Source organism: Pteropus vampyrus, unplaced genomic scaffold, assembly GCF_000151845.1.
Source record: "Pteropus vampyrus isolate Shadow unplaced genomic scaffold, Pvam_2.0 Scaffold248, whole genome shotgun sequence".
NCBI classification, from domain to species: Eukaryota; Metazoa; Chordata; class Mammalia; order Chiroptera; family Pteropodidae; genus Pteropus; species Pteropus vampyrus.
This window is the reverse complement of record NW_011889029.1, coordinates 400,841-416,548: the sequence shown is the minus strand read 5'-3', so window position 1 is coordinate 416,548 and position 15,708 is coordinate 400,841. Positions and strand designations below refer to the sequence as shown.

Here is a 15,708-nt window from a genome sequence, read left to right as displayed (position 1 = left end):
GACTTTGATGTTTATGAGGCTCCCTCTCTTTTTAGCAAGGCTGGGCTCAGGGAACTAACTCATCGTTTGCCTACGTAGGACAGGATGTGCTGCTGCGGCCTCCTTCTTCAAGGTGGTCTATGCCTTTAAAACTTTCACTGGAAAAATTTTCAAATAGAAAAGTAGAAAAGACTATAACGAGCTCCCATATACCCATTGCCAGATTCAACAGTTATTGTCTCTATTTGCTTTCTTTTCTATTTTTGGTTGAAATGTTTTATAGTATAGACAACATTTTAATGTATGTAAATATGTTTCATGTTTCTACTTAATGCTTGAAAATTAATAAGGCTGGGACGTTTTATAGTATAGCGTGGCCAACGTTTGCACTCTTAAATACTTGGGTATCGCGGGCCCATTTCTGAGAGTTTTTCGAATGTAGAATTGCACTTTGACTCACTGGTGTCAGGTCTCCTGGGAGGCTGCCCTCCCTTGGGGGTGTCTGTAGCTCCCGCTTCCACAGGGGTATGTCAGGGTCCATGCCTGTGCTCACTCTGTGCTGTCACAAAACTGACACTGTCTGCTCCAGTGTCCGGCAGGCCTACCTCTGTGCCAGAGGCGTTCACCGCGGAACAGGGGTAGGAGAGAAAGTCAGCTCAGGAGGCCGATCCACAGAGAACGTTCGATGCCATGCGGGGTTCGGTTTTCATACTATCAGACTCTCCAGTGGGGCTCCTGAAATGAGTGACATGGGTGGCGTTTCTTCCGCAGACAACGTGGGCCCCGCAGTAAACACCTGTGGCCATGTTGAGTTTGCCGACACAGCGGTGGCGATGCTCAGAAGTCAGAGACCCTGTGAAAAAGTTTTCTGTTTCTACTTTGTTTTGTTTTGCGGGGGGGTGGGGGGGGGTGCGGACAAAAGCGTCCTCCTTTCTTTCAGGGGTGCCGTGAGGGCACATGTACATTCTCAAACTTTCCATTCATTGTTATTCTGAGCCTCTGTTTACCACCCAAGCGTACTGAACATCAGCTTCGCGGTGGGGGAGGTCAGCAGTTCTAGTCTGAGTCCCCGTCTTGGCCCCTGACTGAGGAAACTGTTTAATCTCTTACTTTCTTAGTTTCTTCCTTTACGAAAAGAAAATATGCTAGCAGTAGCTCTCTCATTGTTCAGTTTTCCTAAAGTCAATGAATTAACGTGTGGAAGCTTCTAAATAGTTTCTCACACCTGCTAAGCACCCCAAAATGTACCTTAATATTATTGTTACTATTGGTTGAACAGAACTAGTGGTTCCGATAAAAAGACAACTTGCGCTCCTTTTCAAAAGGAGTGCAAAGAACAAGCTAGGTGTAGCTCTGTGTGTGTGTGTGTGTGTGTGTGTGTGTGTGTGTGTGTGTGTGTGTGTGTGTGTTGCTATGGCCTAAAAATAACTTGGTGACTGTTGCCTAATTTAAGTAGCATCCAGTTGGAGTGCCAAGTAATTACAAAAACATGCTGGGTCAAGAGGCCGGAGTCATTTGGGCCTATCCTAGAATTATTTATTTGTAGGGGAATTTATAAAAACGTGATGGTAAATCTGTCCAGCTCATGTCCCATAACTTAATAATGAAAGTACAAAACTATTAAGCTTTGCTTTCTCTGGCCTCTCCTCAGGCTGATTTATTTTGGGCATGAAGGACCAGTCTGACTATAAAAGGGTAGGTGGAAGGAGGTGGCCGTGTGCTCCATGTTGGAAAGTTCTTGAAGCTTTGGGCCGTGAAGAGGTGGACTGTGAAGGAAAAAGCAGGGAGGTTATCGAAAGGCAGGCTCGTGTTTTTCAGGCGAGTTCGAGCTTTTTCCGTGAACTGGTTCACAGCTGCCTGTGCTCTCTGAGCTCTGAGGAGGCCGCCCTCCTTCCGAATGAAAATGTAAGTGAAAAGAGATAAGCGAACTCCCTCCCCCATCTCTGCTCTTGCTCCGTCTGCTCCCCATTCACTGTGTGGTCGGCAGAGGACAGTTTAGCTCACTTACGCGTGGGATCGAACCCAGGCTGCTCCGCTGCCCACCCGCAGGCATCTTCGGGCAGCTCAGCCTCTCTCACGGAGCCCCGGTTTTTTCCACTGTAAAGCAGAGATAATTTCAACCTCACGGGATGAACCGAGATAACGTAAATAAAGCATCTGGCACATAGACAGCTGTCAATAAATCGGGCCCTGCTCCCCAACCCCCACACCTTTTCGAAACCTCTTACGTTTGACATCAGGCGTGTGGCTTTTCTGGTGTGGTGGGGGATGACACTCTGTGCTAAGCACAGCACTGTGGGAGCTAAATAGGAACCACTAGGCGCTACCAGTTCAGATCGGTTAAGTTAACCATCTGGCGTGTCAAGGACAAGTTCAGGAAACTCCTCTCCTGGCAGTGGAAGATAATGATCTTAGAAAAAGCAAGGCCGGGGAAGGGAGTTGCGACAAAATCTCGGAACAGAGAACTCTCTGCCACAGCCTTGTGGCACACGCACCCGAGGGAGCACACACACCCGAGGGAGCTAGGTGTGAGTTTTCAACAGAAACCGCTCTGCTCCCTTAGACTGTCCTCAGCAGCCGGGTCTCCCTGCCACAGCACTGCTGGGGAGCAGTTTGGGCATAAAAGTGTTTTGATTTGTGATGCTCAGTTTACTCCAAGTAGGCAGTCGAGGATACACTACACACTAAGGTGGAAATTCTAACCCCAGGGGAGGCCATGTCACCTTTTTCGAACTCAGGAATCTCACTCACTTTTGAGAACAGGAAGTGACCTCCGAGGTCCTCTGGGCCCGTGGTTTCCACCGCAGGCTGCCCACTGGGGTCGGCCGGGCAATGTGAAACCTTTGAGGCTCATGTCCCAGCTCCAGAGAGTCTGATTCGGTTGGTCTGGGGAGGAGCCTGCTTCCCAGGAGCTTTAAAGCTTCGCCGGGGATTGTAACGGTGCAGCCGGGTTTGAGAGCTTCGTCCTGACCTGGTCTTCTCATGATGCAGCTGTAGAAGCGGAGCCTAGAAGAGTTATCACCCGTTCAAGGTCACACACGTTATTCATCGTAGAGCCTTGGTCCTTAGTGCTAAAATGGGTCTTGCCCGATCAATAGATTTTTGTGTGTGTTATTATCTAATGATAACAGTATCTAATATATAGCGTACGGATATGAAATAAGATAACGTATATAATCAATCATTTTGAGTATCGATACCTTTTCTGGTTGAATTTTCAGATTTCAGTCCAGAACTATAAGGACCTAAATCTAAGATTAGGTCCTTATCTTAGAAGACAATTTAGATTGTCTTCTTCATTGCCGTGCACCCACAATCTTGTTTGGGGAGCGGTCCGTCTTTAGGAAATGTCATTCTGAGGGAAGTACATGTCTGCGTGGTGTCTGTCCTTTCTGTCCTTTCTGTCCCCCTGGCATGGTAGGGTCTGGCCTCTGCTAAGCACATCTTCATGGGCCAGCAGAATTTCTTTTCCATAGTCTTGATCTGAAAGGAAATGGCTTAAAAAAAAGAATGTGCTGGTTTTTAATAGAAAAGGAAATATATATTCTCTCTCTCCTGAGGGCCGACAGGACTCCACCTCTGTGTGTTAGCGTGGAACTTTGTCATTTGGACCTCACTAGTTGTGGGCATGTCATGGGCGGGAACAAAGCCTGTGATGATTTGTCTCTGTGAAAAGGACACGCTGAGCAAACAAGCGATGTATGTAAAGGACATTTCAAAAAGAAAGTTTTAGCCTACTTAGGGAAAAAAAAAGTTTGCAAGTACGATGAAACACCGCGCTGAGGGACAGGGCTGGGCGAACACACGTCTGCCGTTCACAGCTGGGCCGCTTCCCGCCCCGGCCGCGGGTCCCTCTTGGGCAGGTTTTCGTTGGCGGTGTTTCTGGGTACTGTACATGCCACATCCAGGTCGTAGAACTTACACTGCAGAAAAATCGGAGCGGGGAAAACGTGATGAGTGTGAATACAGCCTGAATTTGACTGTAGAACACTTAAAAATGTACGTTTTATGTTCAAGTCGATGTCGTATCCGTTCTGACTGTGAAGTCTGACTCTTTGGCTGTTTCATCCATAAACCAAGCGGAAGATTTAGCATTTTTTTGTTCTTGCAGGTTATGTCTGTATCGTGTTATTACTTAAAAGTTGGAGGAAAAAAATTATATATATATATAAAATTATATATATAAAATTATATATATATATATTTTTTTTTTCACTCCCTCACTCCAGCAAGATGCACATTTTATGGAATTTAGAGGAAAAGGAACCGTGAGCCTGTGCTTTTGGATGAGGAGGTGGGCTCTGTCACCTGGTGCTTTCACGTAAGGCAGAGGCTGTGACCTGATGCCCTCTCTCTGGCAGAGGGAAGCAAAGGGTTTGCGGATTCATCCAAGTATCTGTAGTGCCCTTAACGTTTTATTTGCAGCGAAAGCCTGCTCATCTTTTTTTCACCCTCTGAGACTCGAATTTCATGGAAAACGGGACAAAGCCAAACGCTTCCTGAGTGTTTCAACAAAGGGTTTTGTTTTCTTTGATGACCACGGAGCTGGGCCCCCACCCCCGGCAGGCAGCTGCTGTCCATTTCTCAATGAAGCCCGCAGTCGATGGGACTGTGGGCCCCAGGTGTTCGCATCAGGCCGCCCTTCCTTTTGAGGAGCTTAAACCTCTCCCATTATAATGTCAGCTCAGCTGGTCCCATTTAGTGTCCCCAGGTGAGGAGACAGTCACGGCTTTGCATCATCGGAGCGTCGCCATCCAGGTCTTTACTGTTTTATGTTTATTCGATGGAAGAAATAATCCCCCATGCTTTGAATCATGGCCTCAAGGTACAGCACCACTGGGCTAAATAGTACCAGCTGTTGCTACTGGCCAGTGAGGGGAAAAACAAATTGGGAGCAGACGGAGGAAGAGCGGGGGGAGCAGAGAGTACAAAACAGTGTGAGTTCAGAGGGCACGCTCAGGGTCACGGTCACAGCGACAGAGTTTTCTGGCTTCTGAACTTGAGTTCCAAGTTCCAGTGTTGAAGACTGCGAGTTATCATTATTCGTTATCACAGAGCGCCCGCTTCTCTCTCAAAATAATAGCAGCAGACACAGACTTGGAAGAGGGTGTTCCTTGAAGCCCTAAGGGACATTTCCTTGGGTCTTGTGTTTCTAGCCTTATTAAAATAGCACGTTTTTATGATAAGACTTTATAAGAATGGTCTTATGGTCCTCATGAAATGATATTTTAATCTGACAGCAGAATACCATTTAACCACATGTACTGACCAACCTATCTTCCTTGAAATTAGAAAATTATTTTCCAGATTGTTAGGAGGACAAAATTAATAGCTGCCAAGAGCTTTCTCTGTGCTAGGCACCGGGCTGTCATTGATATACGTGTCTCATTCATTTCTCAGCTCGACTTCTTGAGACAGGTATCAGGTCCCCAGCTTGACAGATGCCAGGCCGAGGAACAGATTAGATATTGCCCCCGTGTTACTAACCAGTCGAGCTGGAGAACAAGAGCTGAAACCCGGTTCTATGATTTCAAAGCCCAAGTTCTGCCCAGGCTGGCCACGTGCTTGTTTATGAGTGAGCCGTGTGTCTCGCCCCAGTGGGCGCTTTCACCTCTGTGATGCCCTGAGTTATAGCTCCCCTCCTCACCCCTTTTTTCTGGTGTGTCCTCCACTGAAAATTCAGTGCTAAGAAGGGTGGCCTTCTCTGCGTCTGCTTTCTGACGACCCTGCTCGAATTATACCCCAGCTTCTGGAACCTTCGAACGGTGGTCATGGCAGTGGCTGTTAAGGAGTAACAGATTGATTACAGGAACATTTGGACATTGTATAGTTATCTCTAACATTTATGCAATGCATAATATATACCGAACTCTGTGCTTGGAGCACTGTATCTCATAATAACTCTCCCTTAACATATGAGTAACTGAGGCTCAGAGAGGTCCGGGCACTCGTCCACAGTCACTCAGTTCGTCGTGCCTGGCGGAGCCTGGGGTCGGCGCTGTTCTGCTTCTGCTCTGTGCATCTTCAGTGCAGAGACCCAAGAATGCGTTCTCCTGGTAGCCTGGGCGTTCAAGGGCGATGCTGCCTTCTCCCGCACGTTTATGTGCTTACTCCCGTTCTAGACTGGGAAGTAGATGAGTGAGAAGAAAGACAGGTGCCAAGTTCAATATGATGAGTAAGAAGGAATATGTCTAACTACCTCCCAAAGACTCTAATACCCTAAAGCATTTGGTCATTTGTGTCTTGTATTTATTATCCATTCTATTAGTATGGATAATTAATTTACTATAGATTTTTTTTTCCCCCCTGAAGTGTATGAAGAAAGAATCTCCAGTAGGTGACCATTACTCTTTGGGAAAGTTAATTCTCTGGGATAAGTTTACAGACATCTGATTGGGTGGAAATGATACTATATTGTTTTTTCCCTTGGACTTTCTTCTCCTTCCTTATCTTTCTTCTTCCCTTCTAACGTTGAAGCCAAATACAGCTCAGGTACTGTGGGAGTGTGGCAGGGCCAGACCCTGGAAAAGGAAGAGTCGACACCCTTGAAGGCTAGCAGAACGGACCCTTGGAAGCCTATGTTGGGAGGAACTTTCGTTCAGACAGAATTATTGAGCTTTTCCTCAACCGTCCCATTGTACAGATATAGAGACTGATTACTCAGCCAAGAGCATGTGAACAACTGGTAGCAGATCCTGGCACAGGATCTGTGTTTTCTGACTCTAAATCAGTCATTTCAAACAAAACAAAACAAAACCAAACCCCGTGGGAGTAGAACCTTGTGATTTGTATCTGAGTTGTTATTCAATACACAATTCCGTGGGTCCCGGCGTCGGCCCGGTCTCTCCCTGTGTTCCCTCCCTTAACCTTCGCAGTGGGCTCGTTCAGTGACTCTCAGTGCATCCGTCTGCGGCTTTGTGTTTCTATGTAGCAGACGGAGCGCGGAGGTTAACATCACAGATTCTAGAGCCAGACGGCTGAGTGCGAATTCTGCCTTCATCCCTTATTAGCAGCGTGAACTTGAGCAAATCAAGTTTCGTGCACCTCAGTTTTCTCATCCGTAAGACAGGGAGGGTCGTGACACTTTTCCTACGGGATTAATTGAGGATTGAATTAGATAATATATGTACAAGTACTTTAAACAATACCAGACACATAATAGCTAACGTTTATTGAAAAGTTATCATAATTATAACATTGAATGTCTAAAATAATAATTCATCGTTATCTGTTTATATCCAAGGGATACATGAGTGAAATAGTTTAGTAAAATGAATTGACATCGCCGCTGGTGAAATGTAAGTAGAAACTCCTCCATGTTTGATAGATTGTTCGTTTGAAGATTTGGAAAAACCCAGTGTTTCTGGATGGGGGGGGTGTGGATAACTACATCAGTGCTTTTTACTGAATCAGCGCCATACTGGAAAATTGTATTCTATTTCTATGTAAGGAAATCTTATAAAATTAAGTCTTAGCAAAGACTCCATCGTATACCCATTGTTGGAATATTAAGAAAATTTTAGAAAGAAAAAAAACCAGAAGATATACAAATCTCCCTGACTGGCCTAGTTTCATTTTTACATAGTCTCTTCATTCTTTACCCATATATGTGCATATTCTGCAGAATTTCTCATATAGAAACTGAAACTCATTTTCACTTTATGTTGCCCGTACTTTTGCTTCCTGTATAGTCATCAGAGTTTTTTTTTTTTTTTTTTTATGTTATAACATATCTTATTCTATGGATGTATCACAGTTTACTTAACTAATTTGCCTACTAAGGAAGCAAGAATAATTTCCAGAGTTTTGATATTAAAAGAGACGACTCTTGAGGAATTCCCTTGTTTCGAATCTTCTGCACCCCTGATGGAGGAAAGCAGGCTCGGGCCGGCCGCCTTCGGCTTAAATCAATCAATGTCTTCCCCCCCACTCACCCTAATTTCCTTTCACGTTTTCATTCTTCCTTTTCTCTTCAGAATGCAAGAGCCAACTCCCCATCACACCGATTAGTTTTTAGGGACGCCGTTAGCCTTGGTCTCCGATTGTGGGAGCAGCACACAGCCCCTAAGGCGTCTGCGTTGTCAGCCTCGAGATTCTGCGCCGGTGGGCAGGGTGGGGGAGTATGGTGGCAGCGCTCAGCGCTCTTGGAAACGGAAGCCATTGTGGAAGGGACAGATCTGGCAGGGCCAGCGCCTCGTTTCGTAAACGCGAGGCGCTCCCGCTTCATGCTGCTGGGAAGACACTTTGAAAGGCCGCCGTTTCACGCGCCACGGACGAGCAAGACACTCTGCCAGGTGCCGTGTGGCTGGTGTTCGTGTCTCCCCCCCCGACCTTTTTTTAAACCTTGGGGTTTTAGGGCAGTGCCGACGTCTCCTGAGTATTCAACAAACGCAGTCAAAAACGCCCGTCAGAGTGGAAAGACTATTCCCATTAGCTCTTTTTGCTAAATTGAGGTAACATGCCCTTTAAATAGGTGCTAATTCTCCGACAGATAATTAGCTTGTCTTCCTTGATAAAGTATGTGAATTGGATGGAATTTATTATTAATCTTGCGTATTATGTAAAAATGCACTCGTCTGTCCTTATTAGGTGAACCTCTTCTTTGCTACCTTGGGGGTGGCTGGGAACCCACCCCCCCATCCCAGCAGAATGAATGAATTGAATGAATCGAAGGTGATGGGCAGCTTTCCTTTGCAAAAGTGGGGAGAAGCTGAACGGGGGTGGGGGTCACCCTTAAAGAGACAGAGCTTTCATGTTAACATCCGTCTCGTTTTAGAAAACTCAGAGAGTGCTTTGGGGCCTGACAGTCAAATGCCACAAAGCCGCCTAAGTAATCACCTGGAAATCGATCATCTACTAGGGCCGAGACATTTTCCTGGATTTACGCTGCAGAGCTTTTTCCGGGGTGGGGGGTTGGGGTGGGGTCATCAGCTCGGAACCCTTAGCTGGTAGCTGTGCGATGACTTTGGTGGTGGCCAGAGGGGGCCAGGAGGGGCCGCTCCACATGACTCGATGATCCCAAGCTCCTCCCCGCACGTCGCCTTCCTCCCAGGCCTCAGCCGTCCAGGGCTCCCCAAGGTGTCCCCATCTGTCTGCCCGGTCCTCTAAGGATGCCTTTTCCCATTGCGAGCCGTTGCTCAAGGTCACTTGATCTCGCCAGTATGAGATGTGTGTTGGGGGGCTACAGAGTGCGGGAGTCAGAGCGCGCTCTGGACCACCCCTCTGAGCTGAGGTGTCGCTTCCCCTGAGAGGGGAGTGGCTGTTTGATGTCAGCTGGGAGCTGACGGACAGTGGATGGCTCATATACCTCGGACCGAAGGTGCTGGTCACCGCTTCTGCGTGTGTGCGCACCCATCTTAGTTCCCACGTGTAAAGCGGGGAAGGAGGTGGCACTGAGTAGTAACGAGCATAATGGGATCACGCGAGTTGCTCTCTCTACCTGCACCGTCCAGGGTGGTGGCCGTGACTCACACGTGGCCACAGGGCACTTGAAGTGGGGCTGGTCCAAACTGAGACGTGCCGATGTGTGAAATGCCTCCTGGATCCCAAAGACTTTGTCTAAAACAAGAAGGTATGGACGCGGCTCCACAGTGGAGCGGTGAGCACGTCTGCTTTACACGCAGAGGGTCCTGGGTTCACGCCCCAGTGGAGCCACGGTCCATGGTCTATGGCCGCGCCACCCTGAACAAGCCCGATGTCTGATCTCGGAAGCTAAGCAGGGTCAGGCCTGGTTAGTACTTGGATGGGAGACTACCTAGGAAGACCAGGTGCTGTAGGCATAATTAATAATAAATAATAAAAAAAATCATAATAAATAGAAAAAGAAGGTAAAATATTTTATTAATAATTGTTTTACTATTGATACTGTGTTGAAGTGATACCATTTTGGACATGTTGAGTCACGTAAAATACATTACTTTTTTATTTTTTATTTTTTAATGGTTTTATTTTTTTGTGTATTATCATTTTACAAAATGTATGTATTTATTTTTTTAACTGAAGAATTGATTTGAATTTTTTTCCCCTGTCTACCTCTCCCTTCCCCCCTCCCCTCTGGTAACCACTAGTCCATTGTCCATGTCCATGACGTAAAACATATTATTAATATTAATTTTACCAGTTTCATTTTACTGCTTAAAATATGGTTACTTGAAAAAATTTTTGTTACATAGTAGCTAGCATTACATTTCTATCGAATGGTGCTCGTCTATGGGCAGTAATAACAGTATTATTAATCCTACATTTCAGATGAAGAAACCGAGGCTGAGAGAGGTTAGGTAAATTGCCTAAAGTCACACAGCAGAAAGCCAGACTCAGAGCTATCCGACTCTGGAGCCTTCACGCTTTACCACTACGGAATTGTCCTATAATAGAGAATGTGTCTGGCTTGTGTCCTGGGTTCCTGGGAGGTAACTTCTAATCATCTCCGAGTTTATGCTAATGAAATGATTCAGGATGGGGTGGGTTGTCACAAAGATCAACACCGTGTGGGTGTGTGTGTGGGGGGGGGGGGCGTGCTTTGTATTAGCCCGATCTCCTCCTGGGAAGAAAGCAGGGCTGGAGATCGAGTTCAGTCACATGATCAATGGCCGACTCCATCACACCTTTGTAATGAAACCCCAATAAAAACTCTGGACACCCAGGCTCAGTTAAGCTTCCTGAAGAATGAACACATTGATGTGCTTGCGGGTGGCAGGTCCTCAGGGCACGGAAGCTCAGTGTCCAGGACTCTTCCAGACCTTGACCTATGTGTCTCTTCTTTGTTCTGGTTCTGATTTATATCCTTTATCATAAAATTGTGGTATTAAGTATAGTGTTCTCCTGAGTTCTCTGAGTCATTCTAGTAAACTATCCAAACTGAGGGGGTACGGAAATCTTAGAATTTGTAGCCCATTGTCAGAGGTGTGGGTGGTTGGGCACCCTGGACTTGTGGCAGTCTTGTTGGGGACTGTGCCCTTAACTTGTGGAGTCTGTGCTGACCATGTGTCAGCAGAGTAAGAACCGTGCAGCAGTGACAAGGACGGACCGCCTTTCATTTTGATCGATGCTTTAGTGGCCCAGCGATTGGGAAAGCTAAGTAGCTTGACTTGCTTGTCCCTCTAATTCCGTGTCCTGGTGACAATGGCCAGCTACCTTCTCGACTCGTAAAATGACTCGGTCTTCAAGCATCTGCTTTTGACCGCCTGGCTTGGCCTGGAGATAGGGTCCCTCCAATACCACCACGCCCAGTGCCCTCCAGCCTGCAGCTCTTGGGGTCCCCTAGTTCCTTGCTCCCCACGTGAGTGATGGTAATATACATATGTACTGGCCCCTCTTCGTGACCAGAGATTCCTACATATGGATGTTGGGGATGAGTTTCTTAGAGGAAGCTGGTGGACGGTGATGATGTGAGTAAGGAGCGTTTTATGGTGTTTTCTTTTTACAATAATTCACGTCGTCTTACTTTTGCAGTGTGTGTCCTGTCACGTCTCCCCATTGCCCTTCTTGGGGGGCTTTCGTTTGGACTCTTAAACCATGACCCCACGTGTTTTATTTTGCTTTTTGGTTTGGTTGCTCCTTCCCTGTCTCTTGCTTGTCAACTTGCTAACCATTATCCTTCTGTTCATGCTCAGGCCTGGCCCTCGTCCTGGGCAGAGCAGCTGTCTTAGGTCACCAGCTCCCAGAAAGTGGATTCCTACCGGACTTCCTGGGGCCATCTTGGATGGCACATTCCTAAGAAAAGACAAACTTAAGCTCTGTAGTTATTGCAAAGGGGAGATTCATTTACCAGGGAACACCAGGAATGAAACAGAAAGTGTTCTCGAGCTATGACAGAGGTCTCTCGAAATACCCGAGATGACCTGATTTCTGGGTGACCGGGGCCAGCCCTGGGCGCTTGGCAGACTGCCGCTGTGCCAGGCTTGCTCTTCAGAGCTGCTCAGCTTTAAGGTTGGGGACAGGTAACTCGCTGGCAGCCCTCCCTGCCACTCACAGTAACTGTGTCAGCGTCGGTCCCAGATTCTACGAGAGGGAGAGTGGGTTTATCGGAACCACCTAAAGGGGCACGAGAAATTAGGCATTCTCTTCTCGCGCTGTACCCCTGAGCTTCTCGCCTTGCAAGGACCGGAGACTCCGAGGCCCTTGTCTGTCTTTCGAGACCACCCATAATGTTACCTCGTTTAGAGATGACGAAACCCCTGTGTTTGAAGAAAAAGCGCTGTGATAGGATCATGTTTTAAGACAGCCTTAAGGTTAAGTAGCTTGCCCAAAGTTTCACGGCTAGCGAGAGAGAGGAGAGAAACCCAGGATTCCTGATCGTAAATCAAATCTTCAGCAGGAGGCAGAAGAGACCGGCCCCGGGGTGGTGAAGACACTGCCTGGTCATCTCTCTGTTGTCTCCACGTCTAAGTGGGCCAGCCGTCTCGCTCGGGGAGGGCCCAGCCGGGCCTTGTTGAGCTTCGCACACTCTGTACTCTGCCCCCAGCCCGTGCGTCGTGCTTAATAAATGTGTGTTGAGTTGCACGGGGGCCCCTCCCACCGATCTCTGATGTCCCCCAGGCTGAGGGCTCCCACCTCAGCCTTTTGTCCTGGCTTCTGGCTGCTTCTCCCGCCATGTGCACCATTCATCACCTATCCAGAATGTCCCAGGGGAGACAAGGAGATGGGAAAAGGGGTTCAAGACCACCAGGTGTGCATTGTCTTGAATCTCAACCATCCCTGGGCGTGGCTGTTCGTCACACTTCAGGCCTGCCACTCCTGCAGGGTACCTTTTCTTCATGAGCCTTGTCAGCCCTCCTTCCCAGTCAGGTGAGTGACAGGATTTCTTTGTCCTCATGCTGAATTCACCTGGCTGGCCCCGTACCTGTCTTGGTGGCATCATTTCAGGTTGATCTTTAGTGTTTTATTTGCTATGTTTCCTCTAATGTCCCTTTATCCTTCCCTCTTTCTCTCATTAGATTTATCTTCGGAGGCTCTAAGCACGTAATGAATGGTCTAAAACTGACTGGGCCTTTCTTGTCTCGTTCCCAAGGTCATCTAATCTAGAAATATTTAATGAGCAGCTACTATGCAAGCCGGGTACAGCAGGCCCTTGAAAAATGTCGTTTTCTTCAACGTCATTTCCTTGTAATGTAGATGAGATGCCCTAGGGACTCACCTCTGGTTTCTATCAATTAGCCTGCGATAGAATTGGTTTTATCGTTTGTCGTTTTAGAGTGGCGGAACCTATCGACGGTGTTAAGTAAGGACTTACTGTACTTCTCTAGGTGCTAAACAGTGAATCCTTTCAGTTTCTATTCATAACCACCGGTATTAGCTCGCGAAGTTGTCACAAGAACTATCGTTGCCCGTTGGTACGCTCGTTAGCTCTGCCCTGCGAGGGAGGAGACTAGGGTGTGAAAACGTGAGGCGACTCTGCCCAGATCTTGGGCCGTGGGGTGCAAAGGCGGCCGACCTCGCTGCCTGGAGCCACCACGCTCGGCTCCTCGCAGACGTCTGTCTGCACGGCGGCTTGGCATGCTTGGGGTCCACGTTTTAGTAATAACAATAAACAAGCAAAGAAGTGTGAGGAGCCGACGCCCAGGGCACACGCATCAGGGGCAGCTGTTTGTGCTGCCGTCCGTCCAGTCTGCAGAGCGATGCGGATTGGAGAATCGAGAGGAACTTGCAGGTGAGCCAGACTCCTGGTGTGGGACAGGTGGTCCCGGAGGTCACAGAGCGAGCGCCCAGCGTCGCTTCGGCGTGGAGAGAAGGGCTTCCTTCGCAGTCCTTGCTGCCAGGGACTTCTGACACCCTGCGCAGCGCCAGGCATGGCTCCGGGGGTGCGGCCGAGAAGCCCGAGGTGTCGGATGTGGGTGCGTCCCGGGCCATCTCCCCTTTCGGCATCTCCCAGGTTGAACTGACCATTACCTGGCTGGCCCTCCGTGTCGCCCGCCTCTTCAGACGCGTTCTGGCCTTTTCCTTACCTCCCCCTTAAGCTCAGAAGGTGGGGACACGCTCGCTGTCGAAGAGACGCAGCCTCGTGCGTCTCCGAGGCCTCACCTGGCTTTGGGCGGACCCGTTCACGCTTATCCCCCGCGGGGCAGCCTGACAGCTTGGTGCGGCTGGCTGGGTGACTCCTCGTGCAAACAGCAGTCACACCTGTTCTCCCTGGCACTTGACCGGTCATGCGCGGGCTCGCCGAGTCTTCCTGCCAAATACAGAATTCAGCTCAGTGACTTGAGGAAGCTGTCGCCGTGCGTTTTGCGAACTGAAAACACTGGATCGGTAAAAACAATTCCCATTTCGAAGTCGACACTTGGTTCTCTCTCCTACGACTTCCTGAATTCCCGAGGCCACAGCCCTCCGACCTCCAGGCCCTAGTGAAGCAGCGTGTCCTGAAAGCTGTCCTTTTGGACATGGGGGTGTCACGCAGAGCGAGCTGAGGTCCACGGCATTTCCGGCGAGACCCTGCCGTGCACTGCAGTGTGGAAGGTGTGTCACGTCACCTTGCTTCCTGCCTCTGCTCCCCTCCCCTCGCCATGGATGTTTCTAGATGACCTTCTGCGAATGTAATTTCCACTGGGACTGTTTCGCAGTAGAAATATGCTCTCCCTCGAGGCTTGCTCTTGATATTTCCAGAGATTTATTTAATTGGACTCTACTTAAATCCCGTTGGGAAGCATACTTTTGCTGTGAAGTCGTGATGTGTTTAATTTGGGGTCTGAGATAAATATCGGTCCCCAGGGGAGGCGGGCGGGGGAGGCAACAGCTTCCCTCTTGCGGGGCGGCCTGGTTAATGAGCAGCTTTGCCCGGCGTTCCTCTGTTTGTTTGTTTGTTTGGCAGTGCTTCATTATTTAAACTTCTGCGTTGGAAAGCAAAGACCGTTTCCCTCTCTTCAGAGAATTACACAATAGTGGAGAGTATCTGGTTAAGCTCTTGGGGGAAATCTCGCTTCGTGTTTTATGGCACTTTCCTGCTACTTCTTCCGTCTGCGGCCTTCCAGTAGGATGTCAGGGGTTTTTTTTTTTTTTTCCACCTCCCTTAATCGGCTTGGCGGATTAACCGGTATTGAGCTTTTAGGTGAGCAGAGAAGGTGGAGCCCTCACGTGGTGTAGAGTAACCTCCCAAACACACAGAAAGCTTCCAGCTGAAATATTCTTTGGCTCAGATAAATGCTGCGTGGAGGGCATGGGCCAACGCTGATCCACAGGAGGGTTTAACTATCTCAAAGCTACACGCCCCCGTGCTTGCAGCTGGCTGGTGGGTTCTAGAAGGCTCCATGGTTTTCTCTCTGTGGGGGCATGCTGGTCTTTTAGGAAGCATCCCATCCTGGCTGTGGACCATTCCTGTTTTGACTTTAAGATATGGTACCAACTCGGGTCAGCCCCCAGGGGCCAGGTTCTCAGTCAGTCTGCAGGTGTTGGTGTGGTTCTTCGAAAGGAAGAATTATATTTTTAAAAAGTAAGCTCCGCTGAGAATTAAAATGAAAAGTGGTACTGTATGTCGTCGGCGTGGGCTGCCGTAACAAAATGCCGTAGACCGGGCGGCTAAGACAACAACGGACATTTATTTCTCACGTTTCTAGAAGCTGGCTGTCTGGGGTCCAGGTGACAGCACGATCACGTTCTGATGAGGTCTCTCTTCCTGGCTTGTGGTCGGCTGCTTTCTCGCTGGGTCCTCGCATGGTGGAGAGAGAGAGACACCAAATTCACTGGTGTCCCCTGGTAAGGGCACTAATCTCCTCGTGAGGGCCCCACCCTCACGACCTC

General features: G+C 48.4%; 1 protein-coding gene and 1 pseudogene across 1 annotated transcript in view; both read left to right on the top strand.

Annotated features, from left to right (window-relative positions):
- DUSP10 (dual specificity phosphatase 10) overlaps nt 1–15,708 on the top strand; it is a 39,464-nt gene that overhangs the window by 9,036 nt on the left and 14,720 nt on the right. The gene's annotated exons all lie outside the window — the stretch shown is intronic.
- LOC111729128 lies at nt 9,643–9,758 on the top strand (annotated as a pseudogene).